Raw genomic sequence first — 19,707 nt, 5'->3', positions numbered from 1 at the left:
GAGCATCTTCTGGGCGTTGAACGCCAGAAAGAAGCACCTTCTGGGCGTTTAACGCCAGATTGACAGCGTCCTGGGCGTTCAGAAAAACGCCCAATGACAAAGGACTTCCTGGCGTTCAACGCCAGAAAGAAGCATCAGCTGGGCGTTGAACGCCCAAGAGAAGCAACAATTGGGCGTTAAACGCCCAAAACATGCACCAGTTGGACGTTTAACGCCAGGATGGTGGGGAGGAGGTAAAATTCGTTTTTCTTCACAAATTTTCTAATTTTTATGTTTCAATTCATGATTTCTTGCATAAACATGTTTCAAAATATCATCCTTCAAATTCCAAAAATTTTAATCCTAATTTCTAAAAACCCTAATTTCTAAAATCCCTTTTTCAAAAATATCAAATATATCTTAATTCATAAACACAAATCTTTTTCCAATCCAATTCTTTTTCAAATCTTTTTAATTTCTTCTCATATCTTTCTCAACTCATCTTATCTTTTTTTTTCGAAACTGCCTCTCCTTCTATTCCTCTCCTTTCCTTTCTTTTGCTTGAGGACAAGCAAACCTCTAAGTTTGGTGTGATTTGCCATGATCACTGAGCTAAAACTCATTAAGATCATGGCACCTAAGGGAACAGGAAGAGCAAGGATGTGAACTTAAGGGAGCTGAAGCGTCAGAAATTAATTCTTGAAGGCACCCCACAGACTAGAGGAACATCCACTTCCCAAAATACAGGTCGTTGAGTTCTAATCTTTGCCTTAACTCTGTGATAACTGTTCTTATTAGAAATTTACCTTAGAAGTTATATATTAGTAGTAGTAATTAGTATCTCTACTTTGATTTTAATTCCAATTAAGTTATAATTTAATTTTCTCATCATCATCAAACATGAATAAAATAGTAGATTTTTAGAATAAAGAGGCAATATTTTTTTTCGAGTTCTTAATAAGAAAAATTCTAATTAATTATATGTGGTGGCAATACTTTTTGTCTTCTGAATGAATGCTTGAACAGTGCATATTTTTGATATTGAATTTTATAAATGTTAAAATTGTTGGCTCCTGAAAGAATGATGAACAAGAAAAAAGTTATTGATGATCTGAAAAATCATGAAAGTGATTCTTGAAGCAAGAAAAAGCAGTGAAAAAGCAAAAGCTTGTGCGAAGAAAAAAAAAAGGAATAAAATAGAAAGAAAAAGAAAAAGCAAGCAGAAAAAGCCAATAGCCCTTAAAACCAAAAGGCAGGGATAAAAAGGATCCAAGGCTTTGAGCATCAATGGATAGGAGGGCCCAAGGAAATAAATCCAGGCCTAAGCGGCTAAATCAAGCTGTCCCTAACCATGTGCTTGTGGCATGCAGGTCCAAGTGAAAAGCTTGAGACTGAGTGGTTAAAGTCGTGATCCAAAGCAAAAAGAGTGTGCTTAAGAACTCTGGACACCTCTAATTGGGGACTTTAGCAAAGCTGAGTCACAATCTGAAAAGGTTCACCCAATTATGTGTCTGTGGCATTTATGTATCCGGTGGTAATACTGGAAAACAAAGTGCTTAGGGCCACGGCCAAGACTCATAAAGTAGCTGTGTTCAAGAATCAACATACTAAACTAGGAGAATCAATAATACTATCTGAATTCTGAGTTCCTATGGATGCCAACCATTCTGAATTTCAAAGGATAAAGTGAGATGCCAAAACTGTTCAGAAGCAAAAAGCTACTAGTCCCGCTCATCTAATTAGAATCTGAGCTTCACTTGAAACTCGGAGATATTGTTGTTTCTTAATTTCTTTTCATCCTATTTTATTTATCTAGTTGCTTGAGGACAAGCAACAGTTTAAGTTTGGTGTTGTGATGAGCGGATATTTTATACGCTTTTTGGGGGTAATTTCATGTAGATTTTAGCATGTTTTAATTGGTTTTTAGTAGAATAATATTAGTTTTTAGGCAAAAATCATATTTATGGACTTTACTATGAGTTTGTGTGTTTTTCTGTGATTTCAGGTATTTTCTGGCTGAAATTGAGGGAGCTGAGCAAAAATCTGAGTTAGGCTGAAAAAAGACTGCTGATGCTGTTGGATCCTGACCTCCCTGCACTCGAAATGGATTTTCTGGAGCTACAGGAGTCCAATTGGCGCGCTCTCAACGGCGTTGGAAAGTAGACATCTAGGGCGTTTCAGCAATATATAATAGTCCATACTTTGCGCGAAGATAGACGACGTAACTTGGCGTTGAACGCCAAGTACATGCTGCTGTCTGGAGTTAAACGCCAGAAAAACGTCATGATCCGGAGTTGAACGCCCAAAACACATTATAACTTGGAGTTCAACTCCAAGAAAGGCCTCAACTCGTGGATAGCTCTAGTCCCAGCCCCAGCACTCACCAAGTGGGCCCCAGAAGTGGATTTCTGCACCAATTATCTTAGTTTACTCATTTTCTGTAAACTTAGGTTACTAGTTTACTATTTAAACAACTTTTAGAGACTTATCTTGTACCTCATGACATTTTCAGATCTGAATTACATACTTTTTGACGGCATGAGTCTCTAAACTCCATTGTTGGGGGTGAGGAGCTCTGCAGCGTCTCGATGAATTAATGCAATTGTTTCTATTTCACTCAAACGTGTGTATGGTCCGATCTAAGATGTTTATTCGCGCTTAATTGTGAAAGAGGTGATGATCCGTGACACTCATCACCTCCCTCAATCTATGAATGTGTGCCTGACAAACACCTCCGTTCTACATCAGACTGAATGAACTTCTCTTAGATTCCTTAATCAGAATCTCCGCGGTATAAGCTAGAATTGATGGCGGCCACTCTTGAGGATCTGGAAGGTCTAAACCTTGTCTGTGGTATTCCGGGTAAGATTCAAGGATTGAATGGCTGTGACGCGCTTCAAACTCGCGATTGCTGGGCGTGATGACAAACGCAAAAGGATCAATGGATCCTATTCCAACATGATCGAGAACCGACAGCTGATTAGCCGTGCTGTGACAGAGCATCTGGAACGTTTTCACTGAGAGGATGGGAAGTAGCCACTCACAATGGTGACACCCTACATACAGCTTGCCGTAGACGTGCTTTACAAACAATTGAGTTGAATATTACATTGCAGAAATTCAGAGGACAAAGCATCTCCAAAACTCCAACATATTTCCCATTACTGCACAACAAGTAACGATTTTATTCTCTTTTATTTTTCCAATCTAATAATTCCAACTGATAATTTTAATTAATATCCTGAAAAAGAATAATAAAATAAACATAGATTGCTTCAAACCAATAATCTCCGTGGGATCGACCCTTACTCACGTAAGGTATTACTTGGACGACCCAGTGCACTTGCTGGTTAGTTGTACGGATTACAAATTCGTGCACCAACAACACAGACATAATCAAAGTAAATCCAACCATTAAACCATAATCACAATAATATCAAACCTAATTATAATTCATAATCAAAAACCAAACTCAATCATATCAAATAATCACATAATATAATGCTAGATGTTTTAACAACAAAATTCTAGTCATAAATACCTTTTTACTCCTTTTTTCATAGGAATGTATGATTATGCCGTAGTCTTCACTAATGTGTGCGTGTAATTTGTTACTGACTCCCGCTTTCCTAAAAAGAAGCCATACAAAGGATATAATCAAAAGGTTAACAAACTTAAACAATTCAAGAAGGGATTCACAAATCTTGAGATTGTATAAGAACCACACTCACCATATGACTAAAAAAAATCGGACCACAGACACTACTTCTTTAATTTCTATTAATTATTTGTTATTTATTGCCTATAAAAGCTTCTACAAGTAAAAAACACACTAAATCACTGACTATAAAGGAAACAACAAATTAAGTCATTAATTAGCTCCTTTTTCCTTTATCAAAATCATAAAATCTTGATGGATACAAAATTTATCATGCTAAACTTTTTAAACATCTTAATTATTTCAAAGAAAGAAGGTACAATTTTAATACTACTCTAATATATTAATATTAATACAATTTTTGAACTTTTTATTTAGAAGAATGTTTAAGAAACTTGTTAGCAATCTATAGCATTGCCAATCGCTTTAGATTAGATTGCACTCTTGAATCGGGGAGATTACCAAATGAATATTAAATAGCACAATATATCCAGCAACATCATTTACATACCGATCCATATATCTAGATGTAGCAACATCTTTACTTTTTATTTTATTTATATAACTGATTAATGATTCACAATCTACATAGATGCATCTTCTCAATCTCAGTCTCGGCATATACACACATTGAATTGCTTGGTTAATCACAAATAAAGATTGAAATATTATTGAAATTGACATTAAAAACAGGAAAAGCATGCCTAAATAAAAAGAAAAAAATCCCAATTCAAGCTGGCAGAGGACACATAAAAATTAGCAAGCAAATTAACAATGAATAAAGCTGAGTGACAATTAAATTAACAATAAAGAAAGGAAATTATCAATGAACAAAGCTGAGTAATAATCACTACTCATAAAAATTAGAACCTGGCAGAGGACGCACAAAGAGAAGAAGGAGGTAAGGACAATCTAGCAAAGCTAGTGGGTGGAGGTGATGCGTGAGCATCTTATACCCTTTTTCCTAGCATTTTCTAGTTGTTTTTAGTTAGATTTTATTAAGTTTTAGCACAAAAATCCTATTTGGATGTTACTTTAAGTTGTTTTGGTGTTTTTATAATTTCAGGTAAAATTCGGGCAAATTTGGTAGAATTTTGTGCAAAGACAAAGAAAGGATAGTAGATATTGTCAATTCTGACCTCCTTGCATTCTAACGAGTATAACTTGAGCTACAAGGATCCAATTGATGCGGTTCTAAGAGCGTTAGAAAGCCAAATTCCAGAGCTTTCGAATGACATATGATACTTTATACTTTTCTTCTGGAATCACTGCCAAATTTGGCACTAAACGCCGAGCCTAGCGTTTAGCGCCCAAGAGAGATAAAACCAGTGCTAGAAACTTTCCCCTGCCGGCGCTGAACGCCCACCTGGCATTTCACGCCAATAAGGGACCTCAGCATACACAAATTTTGACTCCCCCCCGTTTGGGGCGTTTAACGCCCATTATTAGCGTTAATCGCCAGCAGCAGCCCGAAACACTCCTCTTTGGGCCTCTCAAGTGGATTTAGCACTTCTTAACCTATTCTATTTACTTTTTATAATTTTTATTTACAAATAATATCTTTTAGGTCTACCATTTATTATTAGGTTAGTATCTAAAGGAAAATATCACTTAGGTTTAGGATCTTCTTCCTTCCGCAGTTTTTATAAACCTATTTTCTCTATAAGTAATAAGCAACTAAACCTCTTGGTTAAGGTTAGGAGTTCTGTTTATTTCTATGAATTAAGATTTTATTCTTCTATTTTAATATATGTTTGATTCAATTCTAAGGTATTGTTTTTGTTCTTAATCTTATGAATTGGGTGGAACGGGAGTGTGACCCTTTTTTACATGAGTTCTTGTGATTCTCGGGACAGTTGTCTCGCTTGAACTACAACTTGAAAACAATCCTCCTAGATGGCTAATCATACAACCTGATGGGGATAAGCAACATCTATTCAGCCGGGATTGGGGTGATTAGGGCCTTTGTGGTATAAACCAGTTTTCTGAACTTTACCCTCCGATCTAAGTTGGGTGACCACGAGAGTGGCACTTGATGAGGATTAGAGGATATTAAATCACCAAGAGATTAGGGTTTAATCACTTATGGTTTTCCATAGAATGAATCATTCATTGTTAAAATAGTTAGTTAGAAGTTTTAATCTGAAAAGATAAACATCTCCAAGACTTTAATTGATTTCTCAAAATTGTTTTTCACTAAACCTTTACTTGGTTTTCTTTACTTTCCTGTTTATTATTTTTATGCATTTACAACAACAATAACTCTCTTTTAATGTTTGCATGATTAAGTCCAACAGGATAACTATTGCTTGCTCAGTCCGACAATCCTCAAGGGATCGAACTTCACTTACCTGAGGTATTACTTGGATGACCCGGTGTACTTGCCGGTTAAGTTGCGCGAGTTCTAAATTTGCGCACCAGGATGTTGCCTCAGGTGCGGTGTCTGAGGTTGGCGGGGGTGCGGGTTTGAGACCGGTAGAGGCGGTCACATGAAGGAGGTAGATCGGTTGTTCACAAGTGAAGGTTGTTACCTGGGAGTGCGAATGACAATGGTGGAGGTGGTCTGAGGTGCGAGATTGGAGGCTGGAGTGGTGGATGTCTGAGACCAGAGGTTCGAAGGTCTGAGAGAGTGAGGGTTGTAGCGTTGAGCGCAAAGCACGAGCGGTGACCACAGGCAGGAGACAGAGCACGCAGAAGGAGGGAGAAGGAGATAAAGAACTGACCCTGAAACGGTGAAGCCAAAAGACAGTTCTAAAAAAAGGTTGGGTTTTTGGCAAGGTAACCTAGCTAGCTGTGATACGAGGGAGAAGGCACTCAAAAACTGAAATCCCCTGGAACTAAAAGGTGGTTTTGAATAACGTTATGATTTTTGGTGCAAAGTAAATAAGTGGCTTTGAAATAACTATATATAACATATTTTAAAATTAAAAAGGATAATAGTACAACAAAAATATATTCAATAAGTTATAGAATATTGATATCTAAAAGATAGATATTTAAAAAAAAAATTATATCTAATATTAATTTTAAAATGTTTCAATTAAATTATGTTCTTAAATCTTTGTTATATAATAATATTAAAAGATAAATATTTAGTAAAATCAACATTCGAAATTAAATATTCTTTTTATATTAATAGATAAAATAAGATAACTGCCTTAAATTATATAAAGGGGAGCCAGAGACCCCTTAGTTACATTCTTTATTCCACACACATATATTTCATAAATCCATTTTGACTTGAGTGTCAGAGTGTCCTTGCTAAGTACCTTCCCCATCACTCCAGTCAGACAATCTAACAACTGTTTCGACTCACAAGTTCCCAATCCATCTCATAACTTGTACTAGAGACTTTTAGATAAGTTAAATTTTCTCCATTTTTTTATAGTATTTATATAATTCTTGTATGCATGACACAATTATTTGATCAATAGATAAATTAATATATATATATATATATATATATATATATATATATATATATATATATATATATATATAATCTTAATGTAGGGACTGCGGTAAATTCTTTTTTTCAACTACTATATCTATATTAGTGTGCTAAAGGAGTCAATTGAAAAAAATTCTTCATAGGTAAATTCTTCTTTTAACAACTATCATTATGTGGTTTAATGTTCATTACTATAATTTTTCATTATTAAAAATTTTATTATTACTTTAAGTTTAGTTTATTTAACTTATCTTATTTAGTTGGATTAATAATTCCTAAGATGAATTGTTATTTGTGCCTCTTTATGAAGAAAAAAATAATAGGTAAAATTGATAAAGAGCTAGTTTGGATTAGCTTTTGAAAAAAATACTTACTTTTTATATTTTTTAAAATGTTAACGGATGGAATACTTTTTAAATTTTAATAAAAAAATAAAAAAAACTTCTAAGTGGCCAACATTTTTTTATAGTTTTAATCTTATATATAAAATAATACTATTTACTATCTAATTTTTGTATTTTCTATATTGTTTTGAGGGTTATCTGAAACTGAAGGTTGATCTCGGATGAGATCTTCTGATGTGACAGGAGCTGTTGCGTCTGACTTGTTGGGTCTTGATGTGCTGCTGATCCTTGGTCACCGAAGGGTAGTGGTACCTACAAGAGACTTTGATGCTTAAGTTAGCATGGGCTTTAGGCAGGTTTTTTGTAGAATCAGAGTGTGTGTTATACCTGGGTGCTCCAGTGTATTTATAGTAGTGTGGAGTGACCCTTCTTGAGATAAGTTAGTTATCTTATCTTATCTTTGGGTGAGGTCACCTATCTTTTAGGCTAGCCGCCTTTAGAGTGGGCTGCGTCCTTCTGTTTAGGCCTGCTTGGGCCTTTATGGCAATTTGGCCGAGCTCTTTGGGGAAGAGGTCGGTGACGACCAACCTTTTCAACAGGTCAGTCACGCTTGAAGTCGTCCATCAAGATAGCGTAGCTCGGACTAGGGTATGAACAGTGCCCCTGCTTGAGTTCGGACCTTTCCATGAGATCGTGCTTGTTGAGCTTCGATCGCTTTGGGGAAGTCGTGCTCAAGCATCTTGGTCCTATCCATTCCTTTGTTTGCGGGTTTTGCGTTATGTTTTGAATGCAAAGCGTTTTGCTTTTAGCTCCTTTATTGTCGCGTTTGTTCCTCGAGGGGGTTACTTCCTTGGGAATACGCACGTGTCTTCAATGCTCTTTGATTGATTTTTACTTTATTTCGACGTTTCCTTTCCCACTTTTTTTATTTTCAAGAGGGTTTAAACCTTGTTTCCTCTTCCTCTTCCTTTTTTCTATTTCCTTTGTCTCAGACTTTGAAAGAAAAGAATTTCTCCTCTTTTGGCTTTTGCTTCTCTGATTTCTTGCCCCTAAGCTTCTTGCTTTCATTTTCGAGGTGCTCATTTGGTGTGAATTTTGCGCTCACTCCTTCTTTGTCGCAGGCTGGTATTTTTCTTCACGCCTCTTTGTTTTATTTGTCGCCCTCCTTTGTGTTTTACTCCTTGCATGTTCTCTTTATGTATAAAGTTTGGATTTTTGCTATTTGAGAAAAGTTTTGAGGCTTTCTGGTGATTTGTATTCCTTTGTTTCTCCGTAGTTGTAATTTCCTGTTTGTTTCGTCTTGGGGATATGTAAGTGCTTAGGTGATGAGGTTTTGGTTGTGCTTTCTTTTTCGACAGAAGGGCTAGAATCTCGATTTAGGATCTTGATTTTTTCGTTGATTTTCCTTCGTATCTCCATTGCCTCCAAAGGGCGCCCTTGGTCTGTTGGTGTTTTGTGGAGCCTAGAGTGTCCTTTTGCTGTTATATTCTTTGTGTGCTAGTTATTTCCTCACTTTCTGTTTCTTGTCCGAGTTGCTTTGGTAGTGACTTCTTTTCTTTTTCTTACTGTAGGGATAGTTGTTCTATGTCTTCATGAAAAAACATTGTCGAGATGTCCACCAAAGTTCCTGCTGGTATGGCCGATTGGCTAATTTCAATAATCCTGATGTGTGAGATGGTGGTTGATCCCGAATACTGTGAGAGGCTTAGAATGTTCCTGAGGATATGTAGTAATAGGGAGGACGAGAAGAATTATGAGCTAGTGTCACCGGACCTTGAGGAGAGAGTTAGTTTCCCTCCCTTATTTCAGGTAGAGCGACCTTTTTTCTATGCTTACGATTACTTCTTTAGTCAGCTAGGTATTACTCTTTCTTTTACTGCTTTTGAGACCAACCTCTTGTGGTCCTGTAATGTGGCCCCTTTTCAGCTTCATCCAAATTCTTGGGGTTTTATAAAGATTTTTCAGCTGTTGTGTCAAGAATTGGGTGTCCGAACTACCGAAACTCTTTTTCTTTACCTTTTTGTATTGACAAATCTCGGGGTGGCTAAGAAGAAAGCTTATTGGATTTCCTTCTGAGCTACTCAAGGGAGGAAGGTGTTTTCTACATTTGATGAGTCCTTTCGGGACTTTAAGAATTATTACTTCAAAGTTCGAGCTGTTGAGGGTGCTCGTCCTTTTTTCTTGGATGAGAATGATGAGCCCACCTTCCCTTTATGGTGGCAAAAAGATGTAGTAACGGTCAAATATTCTTGGGAGAGTTTGAGTGAGGTAGAACAAGCTTTCATAGGTGTTTTAGAGGAACACTGGGGGGAGCCTCCCCATTTGGATACAAAGAATTTTCTAGGAGATCCTTCCCTCCTCCGTGCTGAGCTAGGTAGTGCCCGAGTTCTTTCTTTACAGATAATCGAGCCTTTGTCTTTATGATTTTATCTTTTTCCAACTGTGTGATTGTTTTCCTGATTCTTTTTTAGAGATGGTTAAGTATTCGAATTCCATGAAGGCCTTCCGGAAGGCTAAGAAGGTGACAGCTGCCCAGAACTTGACAGCGAAGACGTTGGGGGAAGGGTCTTCTCAGCTACCCCCGAAGAAGCCAACTTCTGACTCTCAGGGCCCGAGAAAGATCATTTTGACCCCTAGAGTTCGAACAGTTTCTACCGACTTTCCTGTTGATACTTCTGGTGCTACCTCTTCTCATATTACTAGTCCTCCTCCAAAAAAGTAAAAGACTGTTGGGACTTTCAACATGAATGACAAACAGTTTGATGGTGTGGCCTTTGCCACGGAGTTGATTGCTCCTCATGGCCAGGTTTCGACTGACGACATGTTGATCCTTCATCATCTTGACTTCATAACGAGCAATAGTATTCGGATGGCCAATCTTGGTGCGGCCTTGTCCCGAGTTGTCTAGGAGTCCCCAGTTCGTGCGACCAAGGCCTTCATGGAGGATGCTAAGTTTGAGTTTGGTAGAATTAAAGGTTTGAAGGACGAGCTGGATGTTAGGGTGGCTAAGTTGGAGCTGGATGTGGAGAATGAAAAATCTCGAGCTACTACTGCAGAGGCAACTGTAAACCTAGCTGAGGAAACTGCTGAAAAGTACAAGGAGAGCTACACCCGCACTTTTGGCGAGCTGCTGGAAACTAGGGAAAGACTTCAGTTTGCCCAGGATGATTATGCTGAGCTTCAGGGTGATATGGTGAGCAGTATGACCGAGATGTATGAGAACCTGAAGGCTCAAGTCCGGGTTCTTGCTCCCGAGCTCGGCCTCTCCTTGGTTAGCATGGACAACGTGGTGGAGGATGGAAAGATTGTGCCTGGCCCCGATGATGATGATGAGGGTCTTCCCCTTGTGCCTCCAGCCAAGGCTTCTGCAGCCTCCACTACTGCCACTCCTTCTGCAGAGGTGGTTCCTCCTGGGTCCGATCCTGATGTGGAGATATTGAATGGCCCAGATGGAGTTGTTAATGCTACCCCCATCTCGACTAGGCCTCTCTCTCCGAAGGATGTAGCTGCTGATGCTACTTCGAATCCTTTATGACTCTTTATTATGCCTTTGTTTTGGCTATGTATTTGTACAGTCTGACCTGTGAACTTTGCTGAACTTGTTGGTTTTGTAAGCTTCTATGGATGATTTTCTTGACACTTAGTTGCTTCTTAGTAACTTTTATTTTGAAAAATAAACACTTTAAACTCTTGGGCTACCCCTTAGGCAGCCTTTGAGTCTTTAATGTTTTAATTTGAAGGATGCATTTTGCTGATACGTCAGTCAAATCTTTGATATTTTACCCTTGCGATCCTTACAGATTTTATAGAGGTTTGGTATTTCTTAGTTTGACCTCCTTTTGAATGGTAAAATGGGTTTTCTACCCTTGCCTTTTGGATTACGCCTTGCTTTGAGTTTCTGTTGACGACCCTCTGCTTTGGCGAGGTTATCCTTGCGGCTTGGTATCCAGGCTTTTTAGTGACTTGTCCGATAACTTTTTAGTGTTCTTTGCATGGACCTTTTTTAGTTTGTTCGGACAACTTTTCTAGCCCTATTTTGAGATTGCGTCTTCTTTGAGCGGAGTTGTACCCTTCTAAGAACTTTTGAGCCTTAAGTTGTTTTTCAACCTTTTTGGCTTTTGCTTGTTCTTGTTGCCTTTGTCTTTCTAGGTCGCATTTCTTCCTAGCTGACGTGGACCTATATGGCTTTGTTGCCCGAGCTTTTAGTCATATTCCAACAACTTTTTAGGTAGTGTTCTGAGGAGGAATCTTTTCTTTATAGTTTGTTTGGAAGACTTTTTAGCTATGTTTTTAGACCGTGTGATGAGCAGATAATTTATACGCTTTTTGGCATTGTTTTTAGGTAGTTTTTAGTAGGATCTAGCTACTTTTAGGGATGTTTTCATTAGTTTTTATGCTAAATTCACATTTCTGGACTTTACTATGAGTTTGTGTATTTTTCTGTGATTTCAGGTATTTTCTGGCAGAAATTGAGGGACCTGAGCAAAAGTCTGATAGGAGGCTGACAAAGGACTGCTGATACTATTGGATTCTGACCTCCCTACACTCGAAATGGATTTTCTGGATCTACATAACTCCAAATGGGTCGCTCTCAACGGTGTTGGAAAGTAGACATCTAGAGCTTTCCCGCAATATATAATAGTCCATACTTTATTCGAGATTTGATGACGCAAACTGGCGTTCAACACCAGTTCCATGCTGCATTCTAGAGTCAAACGCCAGAAACACGTCACGAACCAGAGTTAAATGCCAAAAACATGTTACAACTTGGCGTTTAACTCCAAGAGAAGCCTCTGCACATGTAAAGGTCAAGCTCAGCCCAAGCACATACTAAGTGGGCCCCGGAAGTAGATTTCTGCATCAATTAATTACTTCTGTAAACCCTAGTAGCTAGTCTAGTATAAATAGGACATTTTACTGTTGTATTAGACATCTTGGTATCTATCTTTGGACGTTTTTCCTTAGACTTAGGGGCTGGCCATTCGGCTATGCCTGAACCATCACTTATGTATTTTCAACGGTGGAGTTTCTACACACCATAGATCAAGGGTGTGGAGCTCTGCTGTACCTCGAGTTTTAATGCAATTACTACTATTTTCTATTCAATTCAGCTTATTCTTATTCTAAGATATTCGTTGCACTTCAACATGATGAATATGATGATCCGTGACACTCATCATTATTCTCACCTATGAATTCGTGACTAACAACCACTTCCGTTCTACCTTAGACCGAGCGCATATCTCTTGGATTCCTTCATCAGAATCTTCGTAGTATAAGCTAGAATTATTAGCGGCCATCTTGAGAATCCGAAAAGTCTAAACCTTGTCTGTGGCATTCCAAGTAGGATTCAGGGATTGAATGACTGTGACGAGCTTCAAACTCGCGATTATTGGGCATGATGACAAACGCAAAAGAATCAATGGATTCTATTCCGACATGATCGAGAACCGACAGATGATTAGTCGTGCTGTGATAGAGCATTTGGACCATTTTCACTGAGAGGATGGGATGTAGCCATTGACAACGGTGATGCCCTACATACAGCTTGCCATAGAAAGGAATATGAATAATTAGATGAAAGTAGTAGGAAAGCAGAGATTCAAAAGGAACACAGCATCCCCATACGCTTATCTGAAATTCCCACCAATGAATTATATAAGTATTTCTATCTTTATTTTATGTTTTATTTATTATTAATTTTGAAAACCATTATAACCATTTGAATCCGCCTGACTGAGATTTACAAGATGACCATAGCTTGCTTCATACCAACAATCTCTGTGGGATCGACCCTTACTCACGTAAGGTATTACTTGGACGACCCAGTGCACTTGCTGGTTAGTTGTGCAAAGTTGTGATAAAGTGTGATTCACGTTTGAGAGCACCAAGCCTATTGGCACCATTGTTGATGATCATAATTTCGTGCACCAAGTTTTTAGCGCCGTTACCGGGGATTGTTCTAGTTTGGACAACTGACGGTTCATCTTGTTGCTCAGATTAGGTAATTTTCTTTTTGTTTTATTTTCGAAAAAAATTTTCAAAAATCTTTCAAAAAATTTTCCCTTTTGTTTTCAAAAATTATTCTAAATTTTTAAGAATGAATTCTAGAGTTTCATGGTAACATGTTGAAGCCTGGCTGGCTGTAAAGCCATATCCAAATTCTTTTGGATTGAGGCTTCCACTTGTCAACATAAAAGGCATGTATATGGACTTGGATGAAGTATCAAATGTTGCATGCCTGATTTATATCCTAAAGCTGGCTAGCTATTAAGCCATGTCCAACTCCTGGATCGAAGCTTTACGCTAACATTGAAAGATTCCTGGAATTCTTATTAAAAATTTTGAATTTCTTATTTTCTTTTTCCTATAAAATCTCGAAAAAAATACAAAAAATACAAAAAATTAGAAAATAATAAAAATAAAAAAATATTTTGTGTTTCTTGTTTGAATCTCGAGTCAAATTTTAAGTTTGGTATCAATTGCATGTTTTTAAAATTTATGCATTTTTTTTTCGAAAAAATCATGCATGGTGTTCTTCATGATCTTCAAGTTGTTGTTGATAAGTCTTCTTGTTTGATCTTCATATTTTCTTGTTTTGTGTCTTTTCTTATTTTTCATATGCATTCTTGCATTCATAGTGTCTAAACATTAAAAATCTTTAAGTTTGGTGTCTTGCAGTCTTGATCTTCAAAGTGCTCTTGGTGTTCATCTTGACATTCATAGTGTTCTTGCATGCATCATGTGTTTTGATCCAAAATTTTTATGTTTTGGGTCATATTTGTTGTTTTTCTCTCCCATCATTAAAATTTCAAAAATAAAAAATATCTTTTCCTTATTTCTCTAAAAAATTTCGAAAATTTGAGTTGACTTAGTAAAAAATTTTAAAACTTAGCTTTTTTTTATAAGTCAAGTCAAATTTTCAATTTTAAAAATCCTATCTTTTCAAAATCTTTTTCAAAATTCAAATCTTTTTCATTTTTCTTCTTATTTTTCAAAAATTTTAAAAAATAATTTTCAAAATCCTTTTCTTAATTTTATCTCAAATTTTCGAAACTTTACTAACAATTAATGTGATTGATTCAAAAATTTGAAGTTTGTTACTTTCTTGTTAAGAAAGATTCAATCTTTAAATTCTAGAATCATATCTTTTAGTTTCTTGTTAGTCAAGTAATCAATTTTAATTTTAAAAATCAAATCTTTTTCAAAATATCTTTTCTATCATATCTTTTTTCAAAATTTTATCTTTTTCAAAAAAATTTTGATTTCAAAATATCTTTTCTAACATCTTATCTTTTCAAATTGACTTTCAAATTGTTTTCAACTAACTAATTGACTTTTTGTTTGTTTCTTACCTTTTTCAAAACCAACTAACCACTTTTCCCTCTCTAATTTTTGAAAATTCCTCACCCTTTTTCAAATTTTTTTTAATTAACTAATTGTTTCAAATTTTAATTTTACTTTTATTTCTTCTCTTAATTTTCAAAAATCACTAACCCTTTTTCAAAATTAATTTTCGAAATTCTCTCCCTCTCATCTTCTTCTATTTATTTATTTATCTACTAACACTTCTCTTCATCTCAAGAATTCGAACCTATCTTCCCCCTTGTGTTTGGATTCTTAACTCTTCTCCTTCTTCTATTCTTTTATTCTTCTACTAACATAAAGGAATCTCTATACTGTGACATAGAGGATTCCTCTTCTTTTTCTGTTCTTTTCTCTTTCATATGAGCAGGAACAAGGAAAAAGGCATTCTTGTTGAAGCTGATCCGGAACCTGAAAGGACTCTGAAGAGGAAACTAAGAGAAACTAAAATACAACAATCCAGAGACAACCTTACTGAAATTTTTGAACAAGAAAAGGATATGGCAGCCGAACCCAACAACAATAATGCAAGGAGGATGCTTGGTGATTATACTATACCTATTCCAAATTTGATGGAAGAAGCATCTCAATCTCTGCCATTGGAGCAAATAATTTTGAGCTGAAACCTCAACAAGTTGCTCTAATGCAACAGAACTGCAAGTTTCATGGACTTCCATCAGAAGATTTCTATCAGTTTTTAACTGAGTTCTTGCAGATCTGTGAGACTGTTAAGACTAATGAAGTAGATCCTAAAGTCTATAGGCTCATGCTTTTCCCTGTTGCTGTAAGAGACAGAGCTAGAACATGGTTGGACTCACAACCTAAAGACAGCCTAGATTCTTGGGATAAGCTGGTCACGACCTTCTTGGCTAAGTTCTTTCCTCCTCAAAAGCTGAGCAAGCTTAGAGTGGATGTTCAGACCTTCAAACAAAAAGATGGTGAATCCCTCTATGAAGCTTGGGAAAGATACAAGCAGATGACCAAAAGGTGTCCTTCTGACATGCTTTCAGAGTGGACCATTTTGGAAATATTCTATTATGGTCTATCTGAGTTCTCTAAGATGTCACTGGACCATTCTGCAGGTGGATCCATTCACCTAAAGAAAATGCCTGTAGAAGCTCAAGAACTTATTGACATGGTTGCAAATAATCAATTCATGTACACTTTTGATAGGAATTCTGTGAATAATGGGACGCCTCAGAGGAAGGGAGTTCTTGAAATTGATGCTATGAATGCCATATGGGCTCAGAACAAAATGTTGACTCAGAAAGTCAACATGATTTCTCTGAGTCTGAATGGATGGCAAAATGCATCTAACAGTACTAAAGATGCATCTTCTGAAGAAGAAGCTTATGATCCTGAGAACTCTACAATAGCAGAGGTAAATTACATGGGTGAACCTTATGGAAACACCTATAATTCCTCATGGAGAAATGATCCAAATTTCTCATAGAAGGATCAACAAAAGCCCCAACAAGGCTTTAATAATGGTGGAAGAAACAGGCTCAATAATAGCAAGCCTTTTCCATCATCTTCTCAGCAACAGACAAAGAGTTCTGAGCAGAGTACCTCTAGCTTAGCAAACATAGTCTCTGATCTGTCTAAGGCCACTTTAAGTTTCATGAGTGAAACAAGGTCCTCCAGTAGAAATTTGGAGGCACAAGTGGGCCAGCTGAGTAAGAAAATCACTGAAACTCCTCCTAGTACTCTCCCAAGTAATATTGAAGAGAATCCAAAAAGAGAGTGCAAAGCTATTGATATCGTCAATATGGCCGAATACAAGGAGGAAGGGGAGGCCACGAATCCCAATGAGAAAGACCTCATGGGACGTCTCCCAGACAAGAAGGAGTTCCTTATTGAGGACCTGAAGGAATCTGAGGCTCATATAGAGACCATAGAGATTCCATTAAACCTCCTTCTACCATTCATGAGCTCTGAAAACTATTCTTTCTCTAAAGAGGATGAAGATGTAACTAGAGAGCAAGTTGCTCAATATCTAGGAGCTATCATAAAGCTGAATGCCAAGTTGTTTGGTAATGAGACTTGGGAAGATGCACCTCCCTTGCTCATTAGTGAACTAGATACATGGGTTCAGCAAACTCTACCTCAAAAGAAACAAGATCCTGGTAAATTCTTAATACCATGTACCATGGGCACCATGACCTTTGAGAAGGCTATGTGTGACCTGGGGTCAGGTATAAACCTTATGCCACTCTCTGTAATGGAGAAATTGGGAATCTTTGAGGTACATGCTGCCACATTCTCATTACAGATGGCAGACAAGTCAGTAAGACAAGCTTATGGGTTGGTAGAGGACGTGTTAGTGAAGGTTGAAGGCCTTTACATCCCTGCTGATTTCATAATCTTAGACACTAGGAAGGAGGAGGATGAATGCATCATCCTTGGAAGACCCTTCCTAGCCACAGCAGGAGCTGTGATTGATGATGACAGATGAGAGCTAGTCCTTCAATTAAATAAGGACTACTTTATGTTTAAAGCTCAAGGATCTTCTTCTGCAACCATGGAGAGGAAGCCTGAAAATCTTCTTTCAATATAGAGTCAAACAAAGCCCCCACAATCAAACTCTAAGTTTGGTGTTGGGAGGCCACAACCAAACTCTAAGTTTGATGTTAAACCCCCCACATTCAAACTCTAAGTTTGGTGTTGGGAGTCCACAATATTGACCTAATCACCTGTGAGGTTGATAAACCCCAATTTGACGGTTTATCTTGTATTGAATTTAGAGTATTTTGATGACCTTTTCTCGCATTTAACCTATGAATTAGCATGGTTTTGTAATCTCTCCCATATTTGTGCTTAAGTGTAAAAACATACTTTTTAAGCCTTGTTTTGATGAATTCTAATTCCACTTTGATTCCATAAGATGCCTTGATGTGTTTGCTAGTAATTCCAGGATTGAAATAGGGTAGGCATGGATCAAAGGGAGCAAGGAAGGAAGCATACAAGTGGAGAGAAGCATGAAAAGTCAAAGAAGTGAGATCAGCCAAGCACGCACACGCGCACAAGGCGCTCGCGCACACATTGCAGAATCGGCCAAGGGCGCGCACGCGTACCGTGCGCGCACGCGTCGCAGCCCGCACATGACTTCATTAAAGCAACACGTGCCTGGCGATTTGGAAGGGTTTCTGAACCCATTTTGGCGCCAATTGCTGATAGAAAGAAATAAAAGGATCAAGGATTGAAGGGGAAAAGAGTTATTTCATTACCATTAGTCATAGTTTTTAGTTTTAGAGTAGTTTTAGATAGAGAAGCTCTCACTTCTCTCTAGAATTAGGATTAGGTTTAGGTTAATCTCTCTTCTTAGATCTAGGTTTAATTCATGCTTTGATTCACTTTTCTTTTATCAATTCTTAATCTTCTCCTCTTCCTCTTTCTAGTTATGTGCTTTAATAATTGTAATTCTTCACTTTGTTTTGGATATATTGTTGTTTCTTTGTCTTCTTTCAATAATGCAATTTGAGGTAATTCATGATAATTGTGATTTCCTTGATTGTTGTTGTTAATTCTTTGCAATAATTGTTGTTAGATTCTATTCTTGTTCTCAATTTACTATGCTTTTCTTTTGTGCCTTCCAAGTGTTTGATGAAATGCTTGGTTGGATTTTAGTGTAGGTTTTGTTCCTCTTGGCCTAGGTAGAGTAATTAGTGACTCTTGAGTTATCTAATTCCCTTGTTGATTGATAATTAGAAGTTGCTAATTGATTTGAATGTCTCTAAAGCTAGTCTTTCCTTTAGGAGTTGATTAGGACTTGAGGAATCAAATTGATTCATCCACTTGACTTTCCTCCATGGCTAGAGGTTAACTAAGTGGGAGTAATGGACAATTTTTCCTCACAATTGAGGAAGATAACTAGGATAGAACTTCTAGTTCTCATATCTTGTCAAGAGCTTTGCTAGTTGTTAGTTTATTTTCTTTGCCATTTATATTTCTTGTCTAAAATCTTAAAAACCCCAATTATAACTCACAACCAATAACAAGACACTTTATTGTAATTCCTAGGGAGAACGACCCGAGGTCCAATACTTCGGTTTATAAATTTAAGGGGTTTGTACTGGTGACAAACAACTTTTTGTATGAAATGATTATTGTTTGGTTTAGAAACTATACTTTACAACGAGATTTCATTAGTGAAATTCTAAACCGTCAAAAATCCAATCATTAAAATGGCGCCGTTGCCGGGGAGTTGCAATGGTGTTATGTTATTGGTTGTTGTATATATGTGAATAGTGTGAATATCTTGCTTTTGCTTTATTTTCTAGTTTTTGTTTGTTTTATTTTACTTTTCCATTATGAATTCTCACTTTGGCTATGAGTTTGGTTCTAATTATGTTGTAGGAAATGAGAGCTTCAATGAGGATGTGTATCAAGGATGGGACAATCAAAGGTGGGAGGAGCCATATGCATATGATCAATCCTCTTGGCAACAACCTCCACCAATGCACTATGAAGAAGAGCCATTCTATGATGCATATCACTCTAATAGCTATGGTGAATCACCTTGTGACTTTCAAGAACCACCACCATATGCCTACGAATCTCATCCTCAATATGGACCTCAACCATACTCACAAGCCTTTCCACATCAAGCACCTTCCTATGATCCATATTCATCATATAACCAATCACCCATACCATACTCTTATGACCATTATGAGCAAGAACCCTTAGAACCACCACAATCCTATCAAGATTACTCCCAAGAACCACCTCAATACACACAATCTCCACAACCTTACCAAGAAAAACCACCTTCCTATTATGAACCCTCTCTCCAAAATGATGAACCTTCCTACTCACCCCAAACCTCAATAGACGATCCTCTCACTTTGTTACTTCAAGGGCAAGAAGCCATGAAGCGGGATACATTTGAGTTTGTGACCAATTTGACC

General features: G+C 37.2%; 1 non-coding gene across 1 annotated transcript; it reads right to left on the bottom strand.

The window, feature by feature from the left end:
• Positions 1-15,695: 15,695 nt before the first annotated feature.
• Positions 15,696-15,803, bottom strand: LOC112708519 (small nucleolar RNA R71). Its single transcript, XR_003156373.1, has one exon. It is a non-coding gene; the product is annotated as a small nucleolar RNA R71 (small nucleolar RNA).
• Between the last annotated feature and the right edge of the window lie 3,904 nt (positions 15,804-19,707).

Source organism: Arachis hypogaea, chromosome 8, assembly GCF_003086295.3.
Source record: "Arachis hypogaea cultivar Tifrunner chromosome 8, arahy.Tifrunner.gnm2.J5K5, whole genome shotgun sequence".
Classification (NCBI taxonomy): Eukaryota; Viridiplantae; Streptophyta; class Magnoliopsida; order Fabales; family Fabaceae; genus Arachis; species Arachis hypogaea.
This window is presented reverse-complemented; position numbering and strand designations above follow the sequence as displayed.